The sequence below is a fragment of the Panulirus ornatus genome, chromosome 34 (genome assembly GCF_036320965.1).
Source record: "Panulirus ornatus isolate Po-2019 chromosome 34, ASM3632096v1, whole genome shotgun sequence".
In the NCBI taxonomy this organism is placed as follows: domain Eukaryota; kingdom Metazoa; phylum Arthropoda; class Malacostraca; order Decapoda; family Palinuridae; genus Panulirus; species Panulirus ornatus.
Genome location: NC_092257.1, coordinates 4,222,802 through 4,250,486, shown reverse-complemented (window position 1 = coordinate 4,250,486; position 27,685 = coordinate 4,222,802).

Here is a 27,685-nt window from a genome sequence, read left to right as displayed (position 1 = left end):
TTTGACCTATATTATCAGGAGAGGCAAATACCTGTGCATAATAAAGGTCCAACACACATTATGGAAACACAGGAAATACCTTCGTCCATGAGAGAGGCAGGAGATGAAAACATGTCGGATATTGGCTAACAGAGCTGGCAAGGTGGTTGTTTACTTTGGTACAGCGGAGTGTGTGTGTGTGTGTGTGTGTGTGTGTGTGTGTGTGTGTGTGTGTGTGTAAGAGAGACAGGGGAACTGGTGTGTGCATTTTATGTTTGTTGCTGTTCGTTTGTCTGTGTTATCTGTATGTGCTTGTGTCTGTGAGTCTATACATGTGTGATTGTGTGTATGTGTCTGTGTGTTGAGGGAGGGGGGAGGAGTTCACTGTGTGTGTGTGTGTGTGTGTGTGTGTGTGTGTGTCTCCCTCTCTCTCTCTCTTGGTTAATTGGTGTCTGTCTGTCTGTCTGTCTATCTATCTGTCTGTCTATCTGTCTATCTATCTATCTGTCTATCTATCTATCTGTCTATCTATCTATCTGTCTATCTATCTGTCTGTCTGTCTGTGTCTCTCCGCCACGCCTGTAATTCTTCATCTGCCACAATCAGTCAGTTTCATGGAACCTGTTCCGTCCACCGGCCACCTTCAGGGGAGTCGTATGTGGTTCTTTATGACTGTTGAGGACTAGATAAATGAGGGGAAGGTGCAGGGGGAAGGGGAAGGTGCAGGGGGAAGGGGAAGGTGCAGAGGGAAGGGGAAGGTACAAGGGGAAGGGGCGGACCAGAGATAACGAAGGGAGGCCGTACAGGAAGATACAGATAAGGACACACAAGAGGGTGGCAAGTGGCGTGGCAACATGTGTGAGATTATGGGATGTGGAGGATGGTAGAGGGAGGCGCTTGTGAGGTAAGATAGGTGAGGGTGGTGAGGGAGGAAGTGAGGGAGATAGGTGGTGGTGAGGGAGATAGATGTTGGTGAGGGCCGTCTGGCCGGTGGTGGTGAGGGAGGAAGTGAGGGAGATAGTTGGTGGTGAGGGCCGTCTGGTCGGTGGTGGTGAGGGAGGAAGTAGGGAGATAGGTGGTGGTGAGGGCCGTCTGGCTGGTGGTGGTGGTGAGGGAGGTAGCGATGGAGATAGGTGGTGGTGAGGGCCGTCTGGCTGGTCGAGGTGGGGGTGGAAGTGAGGGAGATAGTTGGTGGTGAGGGCCATCTGACTGGTTGTGGTGGTGATCACCACCACCACCAGCTGGGAGACGGTGTTGGTGGTGATGATGACGATGACGTAGAATGTAGTGAGGACTGAGCAGAAGAGGGAGAAGATCCTCACACCAAATCTTGTCACCAACTTTCTCGTCTGCCATTTCCTGCAAGCGAGCGAGTCTGCAACCCACCCCACCGAAGCTTATGCAGTCGCAGAAATCAATTGCCTTCACGAATCCGTTTTTCCAGGTTCCATTCGCTCCGAACAACTTCCTGGAATCTCTCCTTTCTCTTGGAAAGATGTAAGGAATTGTTTCATGCTCGCCACCTCTGGAAGGAGGAAGCGAATTCGAAGGCAGACTTCATCATCTGCTGCTGCAGATTTCCCATGGTCGTCGTGTCTTCCTTAATGTTCAGGTTCTCTTCACAGTCTTCCCCCCCACACACACACCCCACACACACATCCCCACACCCCCCCACACACACCCACACCCTCATCTCTCTGTCTCTCTGTCTCTCTCTGTTCTTCTTTCGTGAGCACTACAAGCAAGCCCTGCTCTTTTGGAGGGGTAAAGTCTCGTGGTAAGTACACGTAAGTAAGTCAGTATTCTCTCTCTCTCTCTCTCTCTCTCTCTCTCTCTCTCTCTCTCTCCTCTGATGACATAGCCTCTGTCTCTAACTATGTGGATGTGTGGCTGTCTGGCGAGACTGACAAGCCATCAAGACTGACCCCCACATCACAAGACCTTTACATGAGAGATTAACATCAATGTCCTTCCTGTTACTTTGGTTAATTTTGTTACTTTTGTGAATAATGTTTGTCTGTTATGTAGATATCATCAGTAACATGAGATGACCAAGGCTGATGCTTAAGGTTTTATGCGTAAAACGAAGTAGCATAAAACGAAAGAAGTCAAAGCGAAGAGTTAAACGACTGGTTTTTATCCCGAGGGTTAACGGAGCTATACGTAACACGAGGTAACGTAAAACGAGAGAACGTAAAACAAAGAATTAAACAATGGTTTTCACCCAGAGCTTCCAAGAGGGTTAAACGTAAAACAGAGTAAAGTTTAACGAGAGAACATAAAACGAGGAGTTAGACAACAGGTTCCCAACCGCGAGGGTTAACGGGGCTAAACGTAAAACGAAGTAAAGTTTAACGAGGAACATAAAACGAAGAGTTAAACAACAGGGTTTAATCCCGAGGGTTAACGGGGCTAAACGTAAAACAAAGTAAAGTTTAAAGAGGGAACATAAAACGAAGAGTCAAACAACAGGTTCTCGACCCCCGAGGGTTAACGGGGTTAAACGTAAAACGAAAGAACGGTAAAACGAAGACTTAAACGACTAGGTCATTTCTCCTGGACCCTCTGTTCCCGGGATGGGTTTAGTGGCTTCTCAATTTCCCCAGAGCCAAATACACAGGTTCTTAAATACAATTTCTTTACCTCCGAGTGGAGGGGCGGCTGGGAGAGAGAGAGAGAGAGAGAGAGAGAGAGAGAGAGAGAGAGAGAGAGAGAGAGAGAGAGAGAGAGAGAGAGAGAGAGAGAGAGAGATGGCAGTAGGAAGAACTGTATTTCCCCCCTCTCTCTCTCTCTCTCTCTCTCTCTCTCTCTCTCTCTCTCTCTCTCTCTCTCTCTCTCTCTCTCTCATATTCTCGCGCCCCACCCTCTCTCCCGGAGTCCCAGGGGAGCGCCTGGAAGTGGAGAAACAGACCCTCACCTCCGTCGGGGCAAATTAGTGTCTTGGGCCAGCCGACTGTTCGACCAATGTTTCCCACTTGGGTGTTTCTCATGAGCTTTGAATCGTGGTGGCTTTTCCACGCTCACGGGAGAGGGTTTGGAGGGTGAGGTAGATCATCAGGTGAGAATGAGGCGAGATGTCGTAGAGATGAGGTTGAGATAGATGGCTTAGAGGTGAGGCTTAGACCAGCCAAGAGATAAGGATGAGAGAAAACGGATGAGAGAGAAGATGGAATGTGATAAAGTTCCCTTGAGATGAAGGAGGACCTTTTTGTATCGAGGGTGACTTCGAAGTGTCTGTCCCTGACGGAGGAGGAGGAGGAGGAGGAGGAGGAGGAAGAAGAGGAAGAAGTCGTCGACGATCGTAAAATCCTTAAAGAAGAAGTACACATCCACGATCCAGTGTTCATTCCAACCTTCTCACAGACAAGTTAAGTGATTTACATACGAACCTCAAAACGACTATACATACAGAACACGAAGTTCCTTTTTAGAACATGTAACCGTCTACATGAATCATCCGAGAATGAACTTCACATCAGAATAATCTTGTTAACATTGGACGTTCTATGATGCTAATTTATTAGCATATAAAACGAAATGCATAAAATTCGTATATTTGGATGTAGTTTTACAGTCCACTCTGTTTTCTTTACAAAATACAACTTTCGTCAGAGTTTAGAACATCTAAAGAAAACATCTGAAGATCATTGTAGCTACTTACGTGTCAGTGAAGCTTCGAACCTGCTGTCAAAGAGGTTCGGTGAAGGCTCGAACCTGATACAAAATGAACCCCTGGAGTGGCTAATTGATCGAACCTCTCTGGGGGTTCAATCAAACCTCGAACCTGCTATCAAAGAGGTTAGGTGAAGGCTCGAACCTGATACCAAATGAACCCCTGGAGTGCCTTATCGATCGAACCTCTCGAGAGCTTCACTGAAGCATCGAATTTGATACCGAAGAGCTTCAGTGAAGCCTCGAACCTGCTATCCATAAAAAAAAAACCTTCCCAAAGTCACATTATGATTAACGACAGCCATCTCCTCGTCGTTGACAAATGTGTTGATAATCACGTTTACCTCCGGGTGGTTCCAGGTAACAAGATCTCCTTAATCTCATCTCCTGCAACGGAGAAAAGTCACATTCCCAGTCGAGTTTTCAGTTCATATTCGCCATTTTCTGTAAGCCTCAAGATTCACATCCTCTAGAAAAATAGATCGCCAGGTTGGAAAAGGACTTCTTGTGTCACACACACACACACACACACACACACACACGTATGACTGAGTGACACAGAAGACTTCAGAACACAGACCAGTGGCCATAGCACATTCGGGAAAATAATCTCCAACGCAGGAAATAATTTCCTGCTCCAGGAAATGATGTCTAGAGACCCGGGCTGAAGGGAACGGTAATAAAAGCAAAATTCCGATCACAAGTTCTTGGATGGTGTAGAGGAAAACTCTCTCTCTCTCTCTCTCTCTCTCTCTCTCTCTCTCTCTCTCTCTCTCATATTTTTGCCCAGTTTATGAAGATGGTGGTGGTGGGGGGTGGGGGCGGGGGTAGTCATACCTTGAACTTTAAGGATCATACAAGGGAAGATGGGGCAAGAGAGTGTTAAACACCATAGGGACCAACAGTGATTGTACGATAGTCTAGAATGAACCCAATAACAGATATGATCATAATCAACACGTTCGTGACCCACAGAACCGTACGACACTTTGAGCTGTATGGCTGGCAACGAGCGCGACTCTGGCAACGGCCACTTTCTCTGAAATCATAAGATTTTTTTCATTCTTTTATATTCTATATAATGACTTACAGCCCCAACTTGGTGTTCTACATGTGTATAGACTTTCAATCCGATCTAGAAAGAGAAATTAGAAGGTATTTATCATATACATTTTGTGAAGTACTCGAATTCAATTCAGAATTGAATGTTAGGGTCTCAAGTCCATTTAACTTTGGATCAATACTGAAATGATTAACCTCAAATCTTAATGAACATTACATCTAGTGCGATGTAATGACGGCAAAATATGCAAAAAAGACATATCAACATCAAAAGCAAATCGAAAAATGAAGTAATGAGAAAACAGATATGAGAATCTGTGTCTGAATTTCCATTGTGTTGTGTGTGACTACAGCTTACGAAACACTGGATTCGAACTGAAAATGTACATGGGGGAGGATTTCGACTCCACTTCTGGGACTTCCACTCCTGGGATTAAAGTGGGATTACAGTCATTTGATTGTATGTGGGATGGCGTCGGGGATAAACAAGGTTGAGTGGCAGCAAGAACTTGGGAAATCTGTATGTTGACTTATATCTAGTGGGACCTGATCAAATATCAGGGTTGGGATATGGAAATATTGATCCCAGGTCACTATAGATGCAGGTCATGATATCAAGGTCAGAGTAATACGGTCTGTATATCAAGTCTAAATTACACAAGACCTAAATATTGATCACTTTCCACTTCATAACACGTCAGGAGGTGATCAATCTCTAGTTCATAATACGTCAGGTAGCGATTAATCTCTAGTTTATGACAAGATAGGAAATGAGGTTGATCTTGAATGCATAGCAAAATGGTAAGTGATTAATCTCTATGACATAACAAGTTGGGAAATGATTAATCATTAATACATGGCAAGGTAGGAAATGATTAATCAAAGCGAATCAGGGAATTTACGATCACCATTTGATGACAAGTTAACCGTATTAATCTTCATTATAAGGCAAAGTAGAAAATGATTAATCTTTAAGACGTGCATTTTAGGAGGTGATTGATATCCAAGACATGTCAGGAAATGAATGATCTTCAGGTCATGGCAAATTATGATACTATTCATCTTCAGTGCATAATAAGTTAGTCAATTTAATCATCATTACAGAACGTTGATCTTTATTGCATAACGAATTAGCTAATCATTAATCCATTACATGACGTTGATCTTCAATGCATAACGAGTTAGTTAATCACCTAATCACCATTACATGACGTTAATCTTCAATGCATAACTAGTTAGTTAGTCATTTAATCACCATTACATAACGCTGATCTTCAACGCATAACAAGTTAGTTCATCATCTAATCATCGCATAACGAGGTAGTTAATCATCTAATCACTGCATAACGTAGTAGGAAAGAACTAATCTCTAAGAATAGCTTGTTAGGTTTAGATTAATTTCCAAAACATGGCAAGTCAAAAAGTTCTGAGTCTCAGAGATAGTCCAAGTTAAGGCAATTTTTTGGAAATAATTCTGTGACAATGGTAAGATGGGAGAGAAGCTTAACATTTCTGGTCGGGAAATAATTTCCAGGTCAGGCTCAGGTCTCGAGAGAGGTTGCCCCAGGTCACCTCAGGTCAAGGTGAGGCAAAGAAAATAAAAATAGATAGAAGGAGAAAGGATGTGTTCATTAAGTTCCAGAATTCTATTAATGAGGAAGGTTATTTACAACTATTTCTACCTCTGTAGCGATGCCGGAGGCAAGACGGTGCTATACTCTTCACTTCCAGGCCGGCTCCTGGGATGATGAGGGCAATAGGGTGGTATACTCTCATGGGGGGAGGAAGGTAATAAATGCGTTAATCACATGTTAAGACAAGGAGAAGAAAGGCCTTAACGACCCTCGGTCGTTTCGTATGATCTGCCTTTGCTTTAAGGGCGAGAAGGTATGTGTCTTTATTCATCACTTGCGACCTAAAAGAAAAAAAAGCGACGGTGTATCGATTTATCTTCACCCGAGTGTGACAAGACTTACAGGTACATCATGAAATGGATCCGTATTGTTATTAGCAGTTTCCACTGTACTTGAAATCGTCCTCGCGTACATGAACCCAAGAGACGAAGTGAAGAGATGAGAGAGAGAGAGAGAGAGAGAGAGAGAGAGAGAGAGAGAGAGAGAGAGAGAGAGAGAGAGAGAGAGAGAGAGAGAGAGAGAGAGCCGCAGAGACTCCGATGTATGAATTTTTTTCGAGAGTTAAAAGCCTTATATAGGAATCCACAAACAGTGTTCAGAAGTTAACCAGTCCTCAATGCTCTACGTAAGCATAAGTGCGTTACTTATCAAGCCCTTTTCATCGTTGTTTTACTTAGAATTCACTTATTTTCTTTGTCACTCTGTTCTCTATACGTTCTCCGTTGCAAGTTGCTGGCTTACCCGCGAGATGGCGTTGGCGTCAATTTTTGATGACTCTACAAAGACCCTTGGTAACGTGTTGAAGTTACGCTTCTTACATACATTCTCCAAGAACCAATCCGGTGTCATTTTAGTACACCCAGACATAATGGACCAATCCCGTGTCATTTTAGTTTACCCAGACACGCAATGGACCAATCACGTGTCATTTTAGTGGACCCAGGCACATGGCGCTTGTATGGACGTAGCCACCGTGTCTGTGTTTGTAAAATTGATTTCAGACGCGTTCGTACGGCCGTGTGAGGTAGTGCTGCGTCGTGCGGACTGTTGATATACTAGAGAATATCTGGACAAGGACTTATAACTCTGGAACTTCTACGTTGAGCTGTACAGACGTTTGAAAAGTGTAAACAGAGCAGTTTTTGATGGCGTGGCTGATCCAAAGACGTTCGGCGCAAGAGGCAACGAGGGAAGGGCGTACGTCAGAAGAGGGAACACTTGGACACGTCAACACCTCATCATCGTCATCAAGTTCTTGATTTGGATGAAGAAGTAACGCTAAGGACGTGGGACGACCTTGTTTGGGTAAGTGATTTGACGTTAAATATTTTTGGTGAACATGTTTGACGTTCGTAGTGAATCAGTGAACGAGACTTCGAGACCCCGAACGCAAGTGAGTACATTCTTTTCACATTTATCTATTTTCGTCATTTATTCTTTTATTCTCATGAAATTTTTGGATAATGTCAGTGAATTGTAGTAGATTATGTAGAAGCCGTACATGTTTGAATACGCGTGTTGAAGAAAAAATTTTCGTGACTATAGAAACATCAATGTTTCTGTGAATATTTATTCAAGATGGAATTTTAATGAGTTTCTCGGGATCATTTTAGCGAGAGAAAAAAATGGAAATTCAACCTCAGTTGGAACGTATTTGATATAGAAAGATGTAAACATGTTTTGCGTGAGTGAAGCGTATCGAAGCTTCGAATCCCTGAGTAGGTGGGTGGGAATAATGCGGTCGAGTATCGAGTGGGTTACATCGATGCTTCGAAGCCCTGAGTGTGTGGGTGCGGGTTACCCGGCCTGAGACTCGAGTGTCTCACTTGAAGGCTTCGAAACCCTGAGTCGGTGGGTGGAGTTTACCCGGCTAGAGCTTCGTGTGTGTGAAAACTACCACACCTCGTTTTCTGTTGTTGAGTTATTGGCTAGTTCACTCGTATAATAGTTCATCTTCCGTCATTTGATTTTGATATGCGAAGTAGTTTTTTGTGTGGCAATCAGGCAAATGTCGTCTGAAAATTTAACTGAATATATAAAGTTACTTTTTGAATACCAGTTGTCGAATGAATGTGGAAAACAATTTCTGTTTTTAGATTCCAATCTTTGAGAAACTTTGGAATATTCTGAGGAATTCTTGGATATTCTATTCTCATTTTTTTTCTCATCGTTTTACCTAGAACCGAAGTGGGGTTGATTGAAGCGGTATTTCAAGATACAGTTCTAATCTCTCTTCCTTTCAATAGTGGTGACAATCTCCAGTTTCCAGGCACTTCATACCATTCCCTCGGTTTTTGGAAATTGTTAGATACTATGATTGTGGAAATTGTTAGATACTATGATTGTGGAAATTGTTAGATACTATGATTGTGGAAATTGTTAGATACTATGATTGTGGAAATTGTTAGATACTATGATTGTGGAAATTGTTAGATACTATGATTGTGGAAATTGTTAGATACTATGATTGTGGAAATTGTTAGATACTATGATTGTGGAAATTGTTAGATACTATGATTGTGGAAATTGTTAGATACTATGATTGTGGAAATTGTTAGATACCATGATTGTGGAAATTGTTAGATACTATGATTGTGGAAATTGTTAGATACTATGATTGTGGAAATTGTTAGATACCATGATTGTGGAAATTGTTAGATACCATGATTGTGGAAATTGTTAGATACTATGATTGTGGAAATTGTTAGATACTATGATTGTGGAAATTGTTAGATACTATGATTGTGGAAATTGTTAGATACCATGATTGTGGAAATTGTTAGATACCATGATTGTGGAAATTGTTAGATACTATGATTGTGGAAATTGTTAGATACCATGATTTTGGAAATTGTTAGATACTATGATTGTGGAAATTGTTAGATACTATGATTGTGGAAATTGTTAGTTACCGTCTGGCATTTTCATTATTAATATTCTTGGTCTTCTGTGGTGTACCGTACAGCGTTGGTGATCGTGACGCATTCACGGGTCGTAGATTCGAATCCTGGTTGCGACACTTGGCCCACAGTCAACCCAGCTGTTCATCCTCCCCCTAGTGGTTAGTCGATAATATGGGTACCTGGCTTAGGCTAGGGTATATGAATTGAGTATATGAATTGAGTATATGAATTGAGTAAATGAAAGGGCATTGATTAGGGTATTCAGCTACCCGTGCTATCGTAGTAGCCACAAAAAAGGATTATTTGAGCATAAATAGATTGTTTTAGGTTAATTTGAATTAATTTGATCTAAGTATTTCAGTCATTTTTAGCTGTTCATTTCTGTCACCTTCAGTTTCTCGTCAATCTGACCCTGATGTGATTATCACACGAAAGTGCACTTGGGAACTTATCGTGTTTCATTTTCCCCGTGGACTCGTAGGAATATATTTATTCATTTATTATACTTTGTCGCTGTCTACCGCGTTAGCGAGATAGCGCAAGGAAACGGACGAAAGAATGGCCCAACCCACCCACATACACATGTATATACATACACGTCCACACACGCACATATACATACCTATACATCTCAACGTTTACATATATATTCACACAGACATATACATATATACACATGTACATAATTCATACTGTCTGCCCTTATTCATTTCCGTCGCCACCCCTCCACACATGAGATAACAACCCCCTCCCCCCGCATGTGCGCGAGGTAGCGCCAGGAAAAGACAACAAAGGCCACATTCGTTCATACTCAGTCTCTAGCTGTTATGTATAATGCAACGAAACCACAGCTCCCTTTCCACATTCAGGCCCCACACAACTTTCCATGGTTTACCCCAGACGCTTCACATGCCCTGGTTCAATCCATTGACAGCACGTCGACCCTGTTATACCACATCGTTCAAATTTATTCTTTGCACGCCTTTCACTCTCCTGCATGTTCAGGCCCCGATCACTCAAAATCTTTTTCACTCCATCTTTCCACCTCCAATTTGGTATCGCACTTCTCCTCGTTCCCTCCACCTCTGATACATATATCCTCTTTGTCAATCTTTCCTCACTCATTCTCTCAATGTGACCAAACCATTTCAAAACACCCTCTTCTGCTCTCAACCACACTCTTTTCATTACCACACATCTCTCTTACCCTTTCATTACTTACTATAGCCCACGCCTCTCAACCAAATACCATTGTTGGAACCACTATTCCTTCAAACATACCAATTTTTGCTTTCTGAGATATTGTTCTCGACTTCCACACATTCTTCAACGCTCCCATAACTTTCGCCCCCCTCCCCCACCCTATGATTCATTTCAGCTTCCATGGTTCCATCCGCCGCCAAATCCACTCCCAGATATCTAAAACGAGGTACTTCACTTCCTCCAGTTTTTCTTCATTCAAACTTACCTCCCAGTTGACTTGTCCTTCAACCCTACTGTACCTAATAACCTTGCTCTTATTCACATTTACTCTCGGCTTTCTTTCACACACTACCAAACTCAGTCACCAGCTTCTGCAGTTTCTCACACGAATCAGCCACCAGCGCTGTATCATCAGCGAACAACTACTGACTCGCTTCCCAAGCTCTCTCATCCACTACAGACTGCATACTTGCCCCTCTTTCCAAAACTCTTGCATTCACCTCCCTAACAACCCCATCCATAAACAAGCTAAACAGCCATGGAGACATCACGCACCCCTGCCGCAAACCAACGTTTACTGAGAACCAATCACTTTCCGCTCTTCCTACACGTACACATGCCTTACATCCTCGATAAAAGCTTTTCACTGCTTCTAACAACTTGCCACCCACACCATATATTCTTAATACCTTACATAGAGCATCTATCACATGCCTTCTCCAGATCCATAAATGCTACATGTAAATCCATTTACTTTTCTAAGTATTTCTCACATACATTCTTCAAAGCAAACACCTGATCCACACATCCTCTACCACTTCTGAAACCACACTGCTCTTCCCCAATCTGATGCTCTTCACATGCCTTCACCCTCTCACTCAATACCCTCCCATATAATTTCCCAGGAATACTCAACTGACTTATATCTCTGTAATTTGAGCACTCACTTTTATCCCCTTTGCCTTTGCACAATGGCACTATGCAAGCATTCCGCCAATCCTCAGGCACCTCACCATGAGTCATATATACATTAAATAACCTTACCAACCAATCAATAATACAGTCACCCCCTTTTTTAATAAATTCCACCGCAATACCATCCAAACCTGCTGCCTTGCCGGCTTTCATTTTCCGCAAAGCTTTTACTACCTCTTCTCTGTTTACCAAATCATTTTCCCTAACCCTCTCACTTTGCACACCACCACGACCAAAACACCCTATATCTGCCACTCTTATCATCAAACACATTCAACAAACCTTCAAAATACTCACTCCATCTCCTTCTCACATCACCACTACTTTATCACCTCCCCATTAGCCCCCTTCACTGATGTTCCCATTTGCTCCCTTGTCTTACGCACTTTATTTACCTCCTTCCAAAACATCTTTTTATTCTCTCTAAAATTTAATGATACTCTCTCGCCCTAACTCTCATTTGCCCTCTTTTTCACCTCTTGCACCTTTCTCTTGACCTCCTGCCTCTTTCATACATCTCCCAGTCATTTGCACTGTTTCCATGCAAAAATCGTCCAAATGCCTCTCTCTTCTCTTTCACTAATAATCTTACTTCTTCATCCCACCACTCGCTACCCTTTCTAATCTGCCCACCTCCCACGCTTCTCATACCACAAGCATCTTTTGCACAAGCCATCATTGCTTCCCTAAATACATCCCATTCCTCGCCCACTCCCCTTACGTCCTTTGTTCTCACCATTTCCATTCTGTACTCAGTCTCTCCTGGTACTTCCTCACACAAGTCTCCTTCCCAAGCTCACTTACTCCCACCACTCTTTTCACCCCAACATTCTCTCTTCTTTTCTGAAAACCTCTGTAAATATTCACTTTCGCTTTCACAAGATAATGATCAGACATTCCTTCAGTTGCACCTCTCAGCACATTAACATCCAAAAGTCTCTTTTTTGCGCGCCTATCAATTAACACGTAATCCAATAACGCTCTCTGGCCATCTCTCCTACATACATACGTATACTTATGTACATCTCTTTTTAAACCAGGTATTCCCAATCACCAGTCCTTTTTCAGCACATAAATCTACAAGCTCTTCACTATTTCCATTTACAACACTGAACACCCCATGTACACCAATTATTTCCTCAACTGCCACATTACTCACCTTTGCATTCAAATCGCCCATCACTATAACCCGGTCTCGTGCATCAAAACCACTAACACACTCACTCAGCTGCTCCCAAAGCACTTGCCTCTCATGATATTTCTTCTCATGCCCAAGTGCATATGCACCAATAATCACCCATCTCTCTCCATCCACTCTCAGTTTTACCCATATCAATCTAGAGTTTACTTCCTTACACTCTATCACATACTCCTACAACTCCTGTTTCAGGAGTAGTGCTACTCCTTCCCTTGCTCTCGTCCTCTCACTAACCCCTAACTTTACTCCCAAGACATTCCCAAACCACTCTTCCCTTTTACCCTTGAGCTTCGTTTCACTCTGAGCCAAAACATCCAGGTTCCTCTCCTCAAACATTCTACCTATCTCTCCTTTTCTCTCATCTTGGTTACATCCAAACACATTTAGACACCCCAATCTGAGCCTTCGAGGAGGATGAGCACTCCCCGCGTGACTCCTTCTTCTGCTTCCCCTTTTAAAAAGTTAAAATACAAGGAGGGGAGGGTTTCTAGCCCCCCGCTTTCATCCCCTTTAGTCGCCTTCCACGACACTTGAGGAATGCGTGGGAAGTATTCTTTCTCCCCTATCCCCAGGGAATATATATATATATATATATATATATATATATATATATATATATATATATATATATATATATATACACGTACGAGGTTGAGTTGAACATGAAACCTTTGTCGACTATTATGTGCCTGTATGGAGACCATTCGTCTCTCGTCGCTTATCTCCCTCTGTTATCTGTTAACAGTCTGTTGCATCCTTCATGTTCTCTCCCTCTTCTGCTCAGGTGTCTGAGGAATTTCCTGGAATCCTTCTTAATGTTCTGGGGAAATTCTTTTCTCGTTCGATTTTACTTCGTTGAATGTGTCCTCTTGTACATCATTTTCCATTTTTGTGAATTCTTGAAGATCTGTGGGGATTTTTTTTTCTATCACTCGACCAACTTGAATTTCTTACTATTTTATTTTCTCACGACAAATCATCTGTTGCTATTTCTAAAATCATTGAGGCTGGTTCTGTTCATCTTTTGTGGCGTTTTTCATTTTTCTGTAAGAACTGTTTTGTTTTAAACTTTTCGGCTTCATGAACATCAAGTCGATCTATTCAGTTTTGAAATAAATACCCTTTTTTTCGGTGAGAGGATACGAACTTTGATTATTATCTTTTGGTGTTAATCTAATATTTGTGTCCAAGAAGCTAATTTTGTTTTGCGAATTATAAGGTCCTTGGAAATCGGTTTTCTTGACCTAATCTTAGAAGAAATGGTACTAATTGTATGTGTGTGTGTGTGTATGTATATATATGTGTGTGTGTGTGTGTGTGTGTGTGTGTGTGTGCAGTGGGTTAGATCATTGACCTCAAACTGACCCAGTCTGCCTCTATTGCATGGGGTCATGTTGTCTGACCCCACACTACTTGATCTTAGTGTAGTGCAATGGGATATCCCATCTATGTTTGACCCTATCCGTACCCCCGTCAGGCAAGGTCATGTTGCTTAATTACACTATTACCCTGTTTTCTTACGTCACTTTTCCCCAGTAGTAGATTTCAAACTAATCTCGATCTAAGATTTTCCTCTAAGACCATGCAAATGTAGGCTTTCCTCCTCCTATTCAGATGGAGGATGTCTGTCTGGCCTCTGTCGAGTGCTAAGGTAGTCCAAGTGATTGGTATAAGGCACTCTTTTGGTCCCCTGGCATTATTAGCTTCCTATGACAGTCTTTGAAGTTAGTAATGAGAGATTTTAACCTTTCAGTTATGTCCTCTGATCTGCCTCAATCATTGGCCTCCACCTGTGCTACCAGGGTCAGTTTCCTTGTAAGTGGTTTGAGACAGTGTCATCAAACTGCCCTTGTATATCGTCTACTTTGAGCCCAGGAAAGCCTAGACCAAACTTCGTAGTACCCTCACCACAAACCCCCCTTGGTCTTGACGCCTTAGCAAAGGGTCTCTTGACTAGAATAATGGTCGGATGGTCCTCTATATCGTCCTTGAACACGGTACATGTGACCTGGATGGGTACCTCTCCAGCATAAATAACTTTAGACTAACAGGTCTTCCTAGTTGGTTGATAGACACCTCTGTCCCCTATCTTAGTGTCTAGAGCCACCCTTCTAGTTTCTAGATTGTCTAGTTTACCAGTTACAGCTTCTATCCTGACTTTGGCGAATATTGGCTTCGCAATAGACTGGTCTACTCTTCACTCTCCCATACCTTCCTCCGATGGTCCACGGTCTGTAAAGCCTCGCTCTTACTCCTAATCTCCTACCTCTCATCCTCTGGTATTACCTTCCTCTTTTATCAGAAGATCCTCGATAAGACTCCCTTTAGGAGAGAGAGAGAGAGAGAGAGAGAGAGAAGCAGCTGGAACGAGATGCAATACGCCATACGTGGGGGACGTGTGTGATGGCGCGACGAGGTGAAATGTCAAAGACACGTTCACACTCCGCTGAGGTCGGGGGGGTCAGAGAGAGAGAGAGAGAGAGAGAGAGAGAGAGAGAGAGAGAGAGAGGGTAGATAAAGATCTAGTTTTGCACAGAAGGAGAGTGAGAGTGAATGAGAGAGAGGGAGAGGGAGAGAGAATTAATCATCTAGATAAACATGGAAAGAAAACGAGAGAGAGAGAGAGAGAGAGAGAGAGAGAGAGAGAGAGAGAGAGAGAGAGAGAGAGAGAGAGAATGTGGATAAACAAGGGTGTATGAGTGAGAGCAAGGCAGAGTGAGTGGAAGGTTCACCAAGACAACTCAGCTTGAAGGGACAAACATGTCTCCGTTGTTGCAGGAGAGAGAGAGAGAGAGAGAGAGAGAGAGAGAGAGAGAGAGAGAGAGAGAGAGAGAGAGAGAGAGAGAGGAACATGATCCAGTCAAGCTATCCTCCCTCCTCCTTCCCTCCATCTTCACCCTCCTCTCCTTCTAAACATCTGTCGGAGCCAACATAGGGGAAGACCACGGGTCAAGTGATGACCTCTGCTGGGGACCTGTGGTAGTGGACGTTTGGTGGGGACTTCGATTCTTGGCGAGGACGTCTGGTGATGACCTGTGGTGATGGCCAGTGGTAGGGGCCTGTGTTGATGACCTGTGGTAGGGAGGGACCTGTGTTGATGACCTGTGCTGATAACCTGTGGTAAGGACCTGTGTTGATGACCTGTGGTAGGGAGGGACCTGTGTTGATGACCTGTGCTGATAACCTGTGGTAGGGAAGGACCTGTGTTGTTGACCTGTGGTAGGGAGGGACCTGTGTTGATGACCTGTGGTAGGGAGGGAACTGTGTTGATGACCTGTGGTAGGGACCTGTGTTAATGACCTGTGGTAGGGACCTGTGTTGATGACCTGTGGTAGGGAGGGACCTGTGTTGATGACATATGGTGGTGACCTGTGTTGATCTGAGTTGAGGACCCCTGGTGATGACCTTTAGTGAGGAATTTGGCTGATGACCTTTCACTGGGTCCTCTAGTGACGACCCATGCCAAGGATCTCTGGTGATGACTCCCTATTGATGACCTTTTAGTGATGAACTGTAACAATAACCTGGTAATGACCTCCAGCAATGCCCTCGTTTGACATCCTCGGATGTAACATCAGATGATGACCTCTGAAAATGACCTCAAATGATGAGAAATATTGAAGTTCCTAAAAGAGACTTTATCTATTTTTTCCACCGGGAATATTATCTTAGCATCATTCGTGAATCTACTCATAAACTAATGATAATTGGTTTTCATATGATAATTTCATCCAATTTTGTCTGATTTACGAAGACAGTAGGTTTCAGAACCAACACTATCTAGGACGATACAAGTTTCTCTTAACTGGCCAGAGAGACGACCAGAGAACAGGGATCTGAGCGCCAAAGGGTAACATACAATGTCTCCAGTGATCAAGAAAAGAAAGAATGAAAAGCATATAAAATGAACCCGTAACGATCTAGGGTGTTAGACAAACTATTCTTGCGTTCAAAGCAACGCAACAGAACGCCCTCAGAACACTCCTTCCCACAGAGAACGTCAAGAAGATTCAGAATGGATCAAAGCAGAAACGCATTCAAGAATTTTCTCGTGGCAAATCACGAACGGAGGCGTTTTATACCGAAGGGAGAAATGTGTGGGGGGTGGCAAGCGCCCCACACACACACACACACACACACACACACACACACACACACACTTGAGAGGCAGAGCTCAGCAGAGGGTGCTGAAGGAGAGAGAGGGAGCGACTGAAGGCTCCCTCGGTGGTGTGAGGGAGGGTGAGACGTGCGACGTAAAAGGAACTCGAGGGACGTCGTGATCTTGTTCCTTTCCTTCTCTAGGGACGGGAGGAAACTCGCCCCCCCCCACCCCCCGCAAGGACGAGTGGCTTGGGGGAAGAGTGGTGGAATTGCTGGTGGAGGTGTAGAGGAAGTGGAGGGGGCGGTTGTGGCTGGAGGGAAGTGATGCCAGGGGAGGGAGTGGAGGGCATAAGATGAGGAGGGGGGGAAATAATATGATGCTGGTAAACTCTTTTGATGTGTAAATATCTTACAGACGAGAGAAGGGAGCGACACATAGTCCTGTAAACAATTTACAGATGATGTGGACTAAACATACCCCTTGTGCTGTAAATATTCTGTAGAGGGGACGGAGACACCTTGTCTTGTAAACATTTTACACAGGACGAAGGACACTTATACTGGGCGAGAGCGAGGACATCCCTTGACCCACCACACTGTATGGTAGACACTCACACCACGTGAGGACATACCTTGACCCACCACACTGTGTGGTAGACACTCACACCACGCGAGGACATCCCTTGACCCACCACACTGTGTGGTAGACACTCACACCACGCGAGGACATCCCTTGACCCACCACACTGTGTGGTAGACACTCACACCACGCGAGGACATCCATTGACCCACCACACTGTGTGGTAGACACTCGCACCACGCGAGGACATACCTTGACCCACCACACTGTGTGGTAGACAATCTTACCATGTGAGCACATCCTCTGTATCACGAGAGTGTGGGGCGGAGACGCTAAGGTTAATGGTGATTGCCAGCCTCGTCACATGGGCTCAAAAAAAGTGACCTGATTTAGTTCAGTGTTGGAGCAGTGCAGCCCAGAGCTGTGTCGGACGGCCCACACACTGGCCAGGCAACCCACTCGCCAAGGGTCCACGCAATCTTCTCCCTCCTCCTTCATGCGCTGTTCTCCCTACTCCACCTCCTCAACGCCCTGCTCTCCCTCTTCCATCTCTCCCACGCCCTGTTCTCCCTCTCCCACCTCCTTCACTCCCTGTTCTTCCTCTCCCGCTTCCTCCTCCTAACCTTTCTCTTACTCTCCCTCTCCATCCTCCTTCTCCACGCCCGTCTCCTCCTCTCCCTCCTTCTCCTCCACGCCCTGTTCTTTCTCCTCTTCTTCCTCACTCTTTTACTCCTCCTCGTCTTCATTTAAGCCCCATTATCGCTTGTCATTTTCCACGTCCTGTTCTCCCTCCTCCTCCTCCTCCTCAACGTCCAATTCTCTCTTTCTCCCCACGACCTTTGATCTCCCACTAACCTCCCCTTCTATCACTGACCTATCCCTAACCTTCCATCCGTGACGTTTGACCTCTTGTTAGCGTCTCAGACCTCTGAAAACCACTCCACACACCGTCTTTGGAGGGAACTGGAGCATTTTCTGCAAAGCGAGAGCAGGGTGAAGGGGTTGGTTGGCTGGTTCTCTTGTGGGAGAGGGAGGGAGAGTGTGTGAGAGGTCTCGTGTTAGAGAGAGAGAGAGAGAGAGAGAGAGAGAGAGAGAGGAGAGAGAGAGAGGAGAGAGAGAGAGAGGAGAGAGAGAGAGGAGAGAGAGAGAGAAAGGAGAAAGAGAGAAAGGGAGAGAGGAGAAAATGGGTGAGTATGTGCTTAAAACCGTTTTCTCTGGTGGAGGCAATGAAAGAAAATGGATATTACCATTGACGGAGTAGCTTTTTCTGTCGATGTAGAGATATCTTTGTCTATTGTGGGTGAGGGGGTGGGGTTCAAGCCTTACTAAACAGGCCGAAACAACTGTTTAAAACAGAAATAAAAGGAGGAGTGGAGGAGATTACGGGGAAGATGGGTGTAAGACGTGTCTGGTTTAAAAATGCGGGAGATTTGATGATTGGCGTAAAACGGGCAAAAGGGAAACAGTTCATCAGGTAAATAGTTCATCAGAAATAACTATATACATAAACTGGATATAGTTATTTCTTTATCAACATCTTTCCCTCGGCTGGTAGTTTCGTAATTATCCCGTAATTACTTGCGTGATTGATAGAGGGCCTTGATGACAGGTTATACAGCTAGGCAATAAGTAATTACCACCCTTGACCACCTTCCAGTAAAGAGGAATTAAAGATAATTGCCCATTCTTCACTCTCTCTCTCTCTCTCTCTCTCTCTCTCTCTCTCTCTCTCTCTCTCTCTCTCTCTCTACGCAGCACGTCTGTATGCCCATTATGTGACTAGGTTCCCACGCCCAAATTAAATTCCAGCGGGTAATTGACTTATCTTGCCCCCGCCCCCCGTTCTCTCTTTCTTTCTCTCTCTTTCTCTCTCTCTCTCTCTCTCTCTCTCTCTCTCTCTCTCTCTCTCTCTCTCTCTCTCTCTCTCTCCATCATCATCTCCCCTTCCTCCCATTTTCTACTAGATTACCAACCCTTATTCTTCTCCTCCCATCTCCCTCATCCATTCTCCCTCTTCCTTACTCTCCCTTCCTCTTGTCCTCTCCCTCACCTTACTATCCTCCCTTGTCTTCAGCTAACCCAATGCGTCCCTCCCTGTTAAGGAAATGACTCCCTTGCATCAGCTGGGATCAATATATCCCACTCTGTATTAAGTGAAGATTTCCTATATACCGGTTGTCGACATGAGCAGACATAACTTGGCGATATAGAGAGTTGATATAAGATATAAATGAATATAAGATGATTCAGTATAGCTTTGAGTATAGGGGATGATAACTGCTGATTTATAGCTCAGTATAGCTGTGAGTATAGGAGATGATAACTGCTGATATATAGATCAGTATAGCTGTAAGTATAGGAGATGATAGCCACTGATATATAGAAATTTAGGAGTTGGACACAATGGTAAAGGACATTTTTGGTAATGTGTGTTGAAGAATGATATTGTAAATTCACTGAATGATTGGATGAATATTCGAGTGAATGAAAGAAAAAGATGAGTAGTCTCAGAACAATATCAGTTTACGGAACAGAACCTCCAGGATCGAACCCGGGACCCCTGTGAAGGTGCGCGTTCATATGCACTTTGTTCATGGGGGGATGTATGTGAGAAATACTTGGAAAAGCAAATGGATTTGTATGTAGCATTTATGGATCTGGAGAAGGCATATGATAAGAGTTGATAGAGATGCTCTGTGGAAGGTGTTAAGAGTATATGGTGTGGGAGGCAAGTTGTTAGAAGCAGTGAAAAGTTTTTATCGAGGATGTAAGGCATGTATACGTGAAGGAAGAGAGGAAAGTGATTGGCTCGCAGTGAATGTCGGTTTGCGGCAGGGGTGTGTGATGTCTCCATGGTTGTATAATTTGTTTATGGGTGGGGTTGTTAAGGAGGTGAATTCAAGAATTCTGGAGAGAGGAGCAAGTATGCAGTCTGTTGTGGATGGCAGGGCTTGGGATGCGAGTCAATTGTTGTTTGCTGATGATAAAGCGCTAGTGGCTGATTCTGGTGAGAAACTGCAGAAGTTGGTGACTGAGTTTGGTAAAGAGTGTGAAAGAAGAAAACTGAGAGTAAATGTGAATATGAGCAAGGTTATTAGGTACAGTAGGGTTGAGGGACAGATCAATTGGGAGGTAAGTTTGGATGGAGAAAAACTGGAGGAAGTGAAATGTTTTAGATACCTGTGAGTGGATTTAGCAGCGGATGGAACCATGGAAGCGAAAGTGAGTCGCAGGGTGGGGGAGGGGGCAAAAGTTCTGGGGGCGTTGAAAAATGTGTGGAAGGCGAGAACAATATCTCAGAAAGCAAAAATGGGTATGTTTGAAGGAATAGTGGTTCCAAAAATATTATATGGTTGCGAGGCGTGGGCTATAGACAGAGTAGTGCGGAGGAGGGTGGGTGTGTTGGTAATGAGATGTTTGAGGACAATATGTGGTGTGAGGTGGTTTGATCGAGTAAGTAATGAAAGGGTAAGAGAGATGTGTGGTAATAAAAAGTGTGGTTGAGAAAGCAGAAGAGGATGTTTTGAAATGGTATGGTCACATGAAGAGAATGAGTGGGGAAAGATTGACAAGGAGGATATATGTGTCAGAGGTGGAGGGAACGAGAAGTGGGAGACCAAATTGGAGGTGGAAAGATGGAGTGAAAAAGATTTTGAGCGATCGGGGTTTGAACATGCAGGAGGGTGAAAGGCATGCGAGGAATAGAGTGAATTGGAACGATGTGGTATACCGGGGTCGACGTGCTGTCAATGGATTGAACCAGGGCATGTGGAGCGTCTGGGGTAAACCATGGAAAGTTTTGTGGGGCCTGGATGTGGAAAGAGAGCTGTGGTTTCGGTGCATTATACGTGACAGCTAGAGACTGAGTGTGAACTAATGTGGCCTTTATCTTTTCCTGGCGCTACCTCGCGCGTATGCGGGGGGTGGGGGGTTATCATTTCATACATGAATTATGTACATGTGTGGTATGTATATGTGCGTGTGTGGACGTGCATGTATATACATGTGTATGTGGGTGGGTTGGGCCATTCTTTCGTCTGTTTCCTTGCGCCACCTCGCTAACGCGGGGGACAGCGACAAAGCATAATGAATAATATATATGTATATATGCTTTTCAACACAAAATGAGCTGATAAACTATTGATATCTTTCCATCATTAATTGAAACATTTTTCTGTTGAGCGCATTCGGGTCAAGCCTCACGTTCAGGGATCTGATTTATAAAGTCTTTGATATGGAAATATCTGACATACCAGTTTGCTCTGGGTTTAGGGATATATCCACGTGGGGCGTGGTTGTGAAATGATTAATCCTTCTATGTAAACACTAGCCTTTTTTTTTTTCTATTCAATTAATTCCAGTTACGTGTTTGGGGAGTTCTAAAACTATATTTGAATGTTTCTTTTTTTTTATATGCACTGTAATCATGTATTTAATTTAGTGATTTGGGGGTTCATGGGAATTGCTGCTACTTTCACTGCTCTGGTTAATAGTACCATATTATCACTGTGTTGTCACTGCCACACTGCTCCCACCTTTACCAAAAACTGACAACCAGTACATCCACCCTTGACAACACTACCACCATCACTCTCCTCTCTACCACCTTAGTACACCACTGACAATAGGTCTTGTATTTCCCAATCTTTCAAATGCATGACAGTCTCCCCCATCTACTTCACAGATATTCCCACAACACACAGTAACTTCTGGTGACAACTTTCAACACTAGAGTTGGTCTGGTTCATTTGTACATCTCTGCATTACATTTTCAGTGGCGACTTTGGTGAGAATTTTCGTTATATATATGTTCTTCTATTCTGTATCTAATGAACATATATTCATGTACCTGGATTGGTCTTGTATCTATCTGTACTGATTTAAAGGGTTAGTGTTTTTTTTTTTTTTGCGTATTTTCTTGTCAGTAATGTAAAGCAGACAATGTGTGTATGTTGGAGTGTTCCCCCAATGTGTTGTGTTCTTAATGAATGGACCAAGATGGGTACCATTCCTGTAATTATTTTATTTGTTATCTGGCACCAGTTGATGAGGCTCTCTACTGCATACGTATATTCGTTCATTACTTTTACTCAAATACTTCGAATTTCTACTTTTTATATATACTTTTACTCGTTTATTTTGGGAGAAAATATATATATTCGCTTCGCTATTTTTTTCCAGACGTCTCGTTGCTTGTTCGTAGAAGGAAAGATGTTCGTTATACCAATAAACTGTAGTTCAGTGAAGGAGCTAATGTACATGAAAATTTTTTAGGGCTAAAAGTAGTCAGAATTCGAAATACTTAAGTAAAAGTGAACATCAAGATGAGATACGTAACAGAATAATAGGACTTAGTTATCATCTCTGGTTCAAATTAGTCCACGGAACTGACCTACACTACTGAGTTAGGCTATAACTGGTCCTTCTAATGTCTGGTGAGATTAGAAACGCAAAATATCTCGTACTGATGATGTTACTGTCTATATATTCTGTACTTTCACTTGAATAGAAGAATTATGTCGAATTTCTGATAGATCGGTTGGTTGCTTAATAGGTCTTATTAGGCTTAACGATCGTCAGGGGTTATTAGGACCGTCACGATATATTCATTACCACTAGCAGGTAAAGTCTGAGCAAGTTCTCTACTTGTTCAAAATCATTATATGACCACGTATACACTCCTTATATGGCCCTCAGAGACAGTATCTACTCCTCAGCTAAGCTTGCTATTCTTACAAGCTTAATATAGCATTAATTATGAGTAAACTACATCAAGGTCAGTTATATGATTCTACAAATACTTTCATTTATGAGATTTGATGGAGTTATTAGAGAACGTCGATTTATAGTTGAGTTATAGCAAGAACCGTTTTCTAAGAATCATGTTTTTTCTTGACTGAAAACGAATACTTGGCTTTTTTATAGGGGACTATGACAAAAGTCTTATAAATCATTTTTAGTAGTTTATACGTCTAGGATTATATTCTAAACTGTAAAGAATACAGAAAAATTAATTTTACTCAATAACACAGGTAAATATACCTAACTGATAGTTTTTTCAATAGTCTTCAATCATGATAGAGGGAACATCGTATCTTTTATGAGAGCGTTAGTTAATGCTAATATTCTGACCTCATTTAGTCTTCCCCTACTATAAAAAGATCGTCTTAGCTGGAAAAAATTGTCTTGGCGAGGGAAAGAAATACCTGAAGCAGCAGTACGTCAGTCTTCGTTCACACAATCACTTTGAAAACGAACAGACGTTTTACCACACGAAGCAAGATTGTATCATGCGCGCAGCTCTCTATTGTACACCTAAGTCCCTGTAATAGTTGAATTCTCGTAACATTTTCAGTGTAGTTACGGCTGTAATGACTTGCAATAAAAAAAAGCTTTTCTCGTCAATGGAGAGGTTTGACTCCCACAGCTCAGAGAACCGAGCTGCAGAAAGAAGGATGTGTTCTCGAAGATATATTCCATTATGCTTCGGTTTTCAGGAATTTTCTCATTTAATTTGTCCCCTTGGTTATCCCGAGGTGTGTATCTTGGTTATCTCGAGGTGTGTGTCTCTTGGTTATCCCGAGGTGTGTGTCTCTTGGTTATCCCCAGGTCTGTTCTTCGGTTTTGTGGGCTAAACGTGATCTAGCTTCGTATCTCTCTTGGTTATGACGAGGATGTTCATGTTCTTCATCTTAAGATGAACATCGTTCTCTCCTTATCCCTTATTCGTGGGCATGTGTTCCTCGTTCTCTCCCTCCCACATGATGAACGTGGCATCCCTCGTGTGTCTCTCCCTGTCACGTTTGAGATCCTAGGCAGTGTTGGTGTAGGCCAGCATCCCTCACGTAACATTGATTTTGTAAATTTCAGTCCGGTCGTATGTACACCAATATTTTCAGCGGTGTTCGTTCGTTAAGCATCGTAGATTTTATCTTTTGATACACATGTGTGTGTATATGTGTGTGTGTGTGTGTATGTGTGTGTGTGTGTGTGTAGTGGAATCCAAATTCTTCAATTGACAAGTTCTTCGTCGACCTACACAACATTTTGTCTCCAGGATTCTGGGGAAGGACCCCCCTCACCAGACTCGTTAATTATATCAAGATCAGTCAGTGGATGTCAAGTACCACGTTTGATCCATCGGATGTGACAAACTTGCATTTTCCCAATGCATAGGATTTACATACTTCAAGTTTTGCGCTGCGTGCCTCTTCATTTAGCGTCCCTTGTCCTTCACATCTCTGCTTTCATTCTCTCTTTATATCTACATCTGCTGTCATCTTTTTTCCTCTCCCCTTCCCTTCTCTCGTCCCCTTCTTCCCTCATTTTTCCCCCTCTCTTATTTCTCTATGTCTACTGTATTCCCAATCTTTCCTCTCATGTTTCGTGTTCGTCTGTCGCATTCCTCTTATCTGTACCTGATCTGTTCCTTCTTTATCATTTTTACTTAGTGCTTCTCTCTCTCTCTCTCTCTCTCTCTCTCTCTCTCTCTCTCTCTCTCTCTCTCTCTCTCTCTATCTATCTATCTGTTTACTCATACTTCCTCCAGTGTCCAGCAGTCACACGCTACGTCAGCAACATAATTTTTCGCAGAAGGAAAGAAAAAGTCTTTTGCCAAAGTTATATCATAGGGCAAGAGCCGTGTCCCTTTGTGGTGCTTTTCTCTCTTAAGTGGGAGTGTAATCCCTCCTGGGTACACACACATACAAGAAAGAAGGCATTGCTGAGTGCAGTATGAATAGCTTTCACTCTCGTGTGTATCAGTATTTGCGAAGCGCGACCATCAAGTCTTCATGGCGGTACACCATGCTTTAATATCGTCCTTCACGGAACGTTACACGTTCAACACATGTTTCAAGGAACGTTCCACATTCAGTACATGTTTCACTTACGTTTATGCCTTTCTCTCAACGTGTTTGTTTTTTTTATCTCATTTTAATAAATATTGAATTATTCTTCCACTACATCTTCTTAGTATCTCTTCTTCGTTATCTTTATCGCCCTCTATCTTAACGAACTTTTGAAACTGGTTTGGCCCTTTGGGTTTGAGCCCGGGAGCAGCAAACACATTCACTTAACATTTAGTGGCTGTTTAGGTCGAGTGAGTGTGGAGCTCAGCAAATTGTTGCTCGGAACTGAACAATCACACAAATTGATCCCCGTAAACGTCGAGGGGAAGTAAAAGGAGAACTTACAAGAGCGAATGTGCAACGATTGAAAGCTCTCAGCCAAATGGGAAGAAACCCCCATCACCCATTCCTAGTAGGATCAAGGGACCGTATATATATATATGGGAAGATGATATCGAACTGGAGACGTTCAGGTCCAACTACTCCTGGGGGAAAAAAAAAGTTAGGTTTCATCAAAAAGCCTCCATAACGTAAACCATTTCATGGGACGAGACTAGGATTGGGGACCTGATTCACGAGATTGCGATAAGATTTTCTCGTAAGACAAGGATGATAGAGACCTTTCTAAGAGGATTAATTTCTAGTAGATATACTCGAGCCAAAGCCTAGATAAAGGGCTTGTATATCTAGCTGAAGTGCTGGAGACTCTTACTCACTGTCAACATCATGGAAGTCTTATACACACCACGAAGGAGGAAAGTCCTATAGCCTCTCACGTGAATGTAGCTCATAAAGAAGGAATTTCTGATGAATCAGTGAAGAACATTAGGGCAGCAGTGATGTCCTTTCTCTTATCAAATGACGGTGTATTACTCGTGTTATATCCCATCTGAGGGATTGGCCAGCTAACTTCTCTACCGTCCTCAAGATACTTCAACACTGAAGTTACGAAGTTCGTCCATTGTGGGAAAGGTTTGGTGAACGGGTTGAAAGTAACTGGTGTCATGTGACACATGAGAGACAGACTGATAGATGGCAGGTGGCACATGGCACGGGGTAATTGGTGTCAGGTGACACATGACACAGAGTGAGGGCCGCTGGTGTCAATTGTCTTGTGATAATGTATATACCTTAATCTCCTCACTACTCATCCTCTCATCTGGACCAACCCTCGTCATGAGTCTACCCAAATTCATGAATGATTATTCACTTTATTCAACTCGCTCCATCCTTCATTCATCAACGAACAGCAGATTGAACCCTTTCAGTAAACAGTGGTCCTCCCGCTGTTTATTTTCCAACCCAAGAAATCTTATTTCACTAATCACATTCAAGAAGGAGCTCCACCACCAACCATCCAAAGGTCGAATTAAGAGAACCGCGAGATACAAAACTCACACCAAATGACATTCGTGATGCTTTCCCCTCTTGGATCGAGTGTGAGCTGGAAGATCGCGTTTCCCAAGTGACTTCCAGGGGAGTGGGCCATGTTCCAGGACTAATGCAGTCACGTCCTGGAGTTCCACCAGGTCATGGGAGGGAGGTTTGAAGGATCCTGAAGGAACGTGGTACATTAGTGGTGATTAAAAGCCCCGGAAGTGGATGGCTTGCTTCGAAGTAATGTGGAAGACGAGGTTTGACGAAGATTGCCCCACACTGAAGCCTGAGCTGGAAGAAGGAAGAAACAATGATTGAAAAGATAATTCTCAGGTTCGAAGAAGGATGTAGGGAACAAGTGAGGACCAGTACCGTAAGACTATAGAGCTTGGCTCTCTCTCTCTCTCTCTCTCTCTCTCTCTCTGTATATATATATATATATATATATATATATATATATATATATATATATATATATATATATATATATATATTGATAGTTCCAATTTACTTTTGTCGTCTACATTAATCTAGAAAACTCTCTCCACTTAGTGCAAATGGGTAATTACACACACACACACACACACACACACACACACACTCACACATACAGACGCATGGATCAAGCGCAACATTTTCCACATCCAGCACATAACAAAGGACCGCCGCGACTACGGGAGAGTTTGCCGTCCACTCGATCTGCTTCACTTGCCTCAACTTAAGAGCTTAGCTTCACCAGCCGGAATATTTGTGTTCTATTACCCAAATATATCGAGAATCCGGAACGCTTTGAACTGGCTTATCCAATTGGCGCGGCGGCGAGAGAGAGAGAGAGAGAGAGAGAGAGAGAGAGAGAGAGAGAGAGAGAGAGAGAGAGAGAGAGAGAGAGAGAGAGAGAGAGAATGAGAGAGAGAGTTAACTCCTCTGACATAACCTCACGAATGCTATTGATTTGGATACATGTATTATGACCTGTAATCACATTTCAGCCAGGACGCTCCCTTACTGACCCATCCCCTAAAATACATTCGACCAGTGGGACTCGAACCACCACTGGAATAAAGGGGTCGAGGACATCACCACTGTAGCCACCACTTCTGCTCTTGTATCAGCGCTGGTGGCCACTGTATCATATGGACGTGTGGGTATAT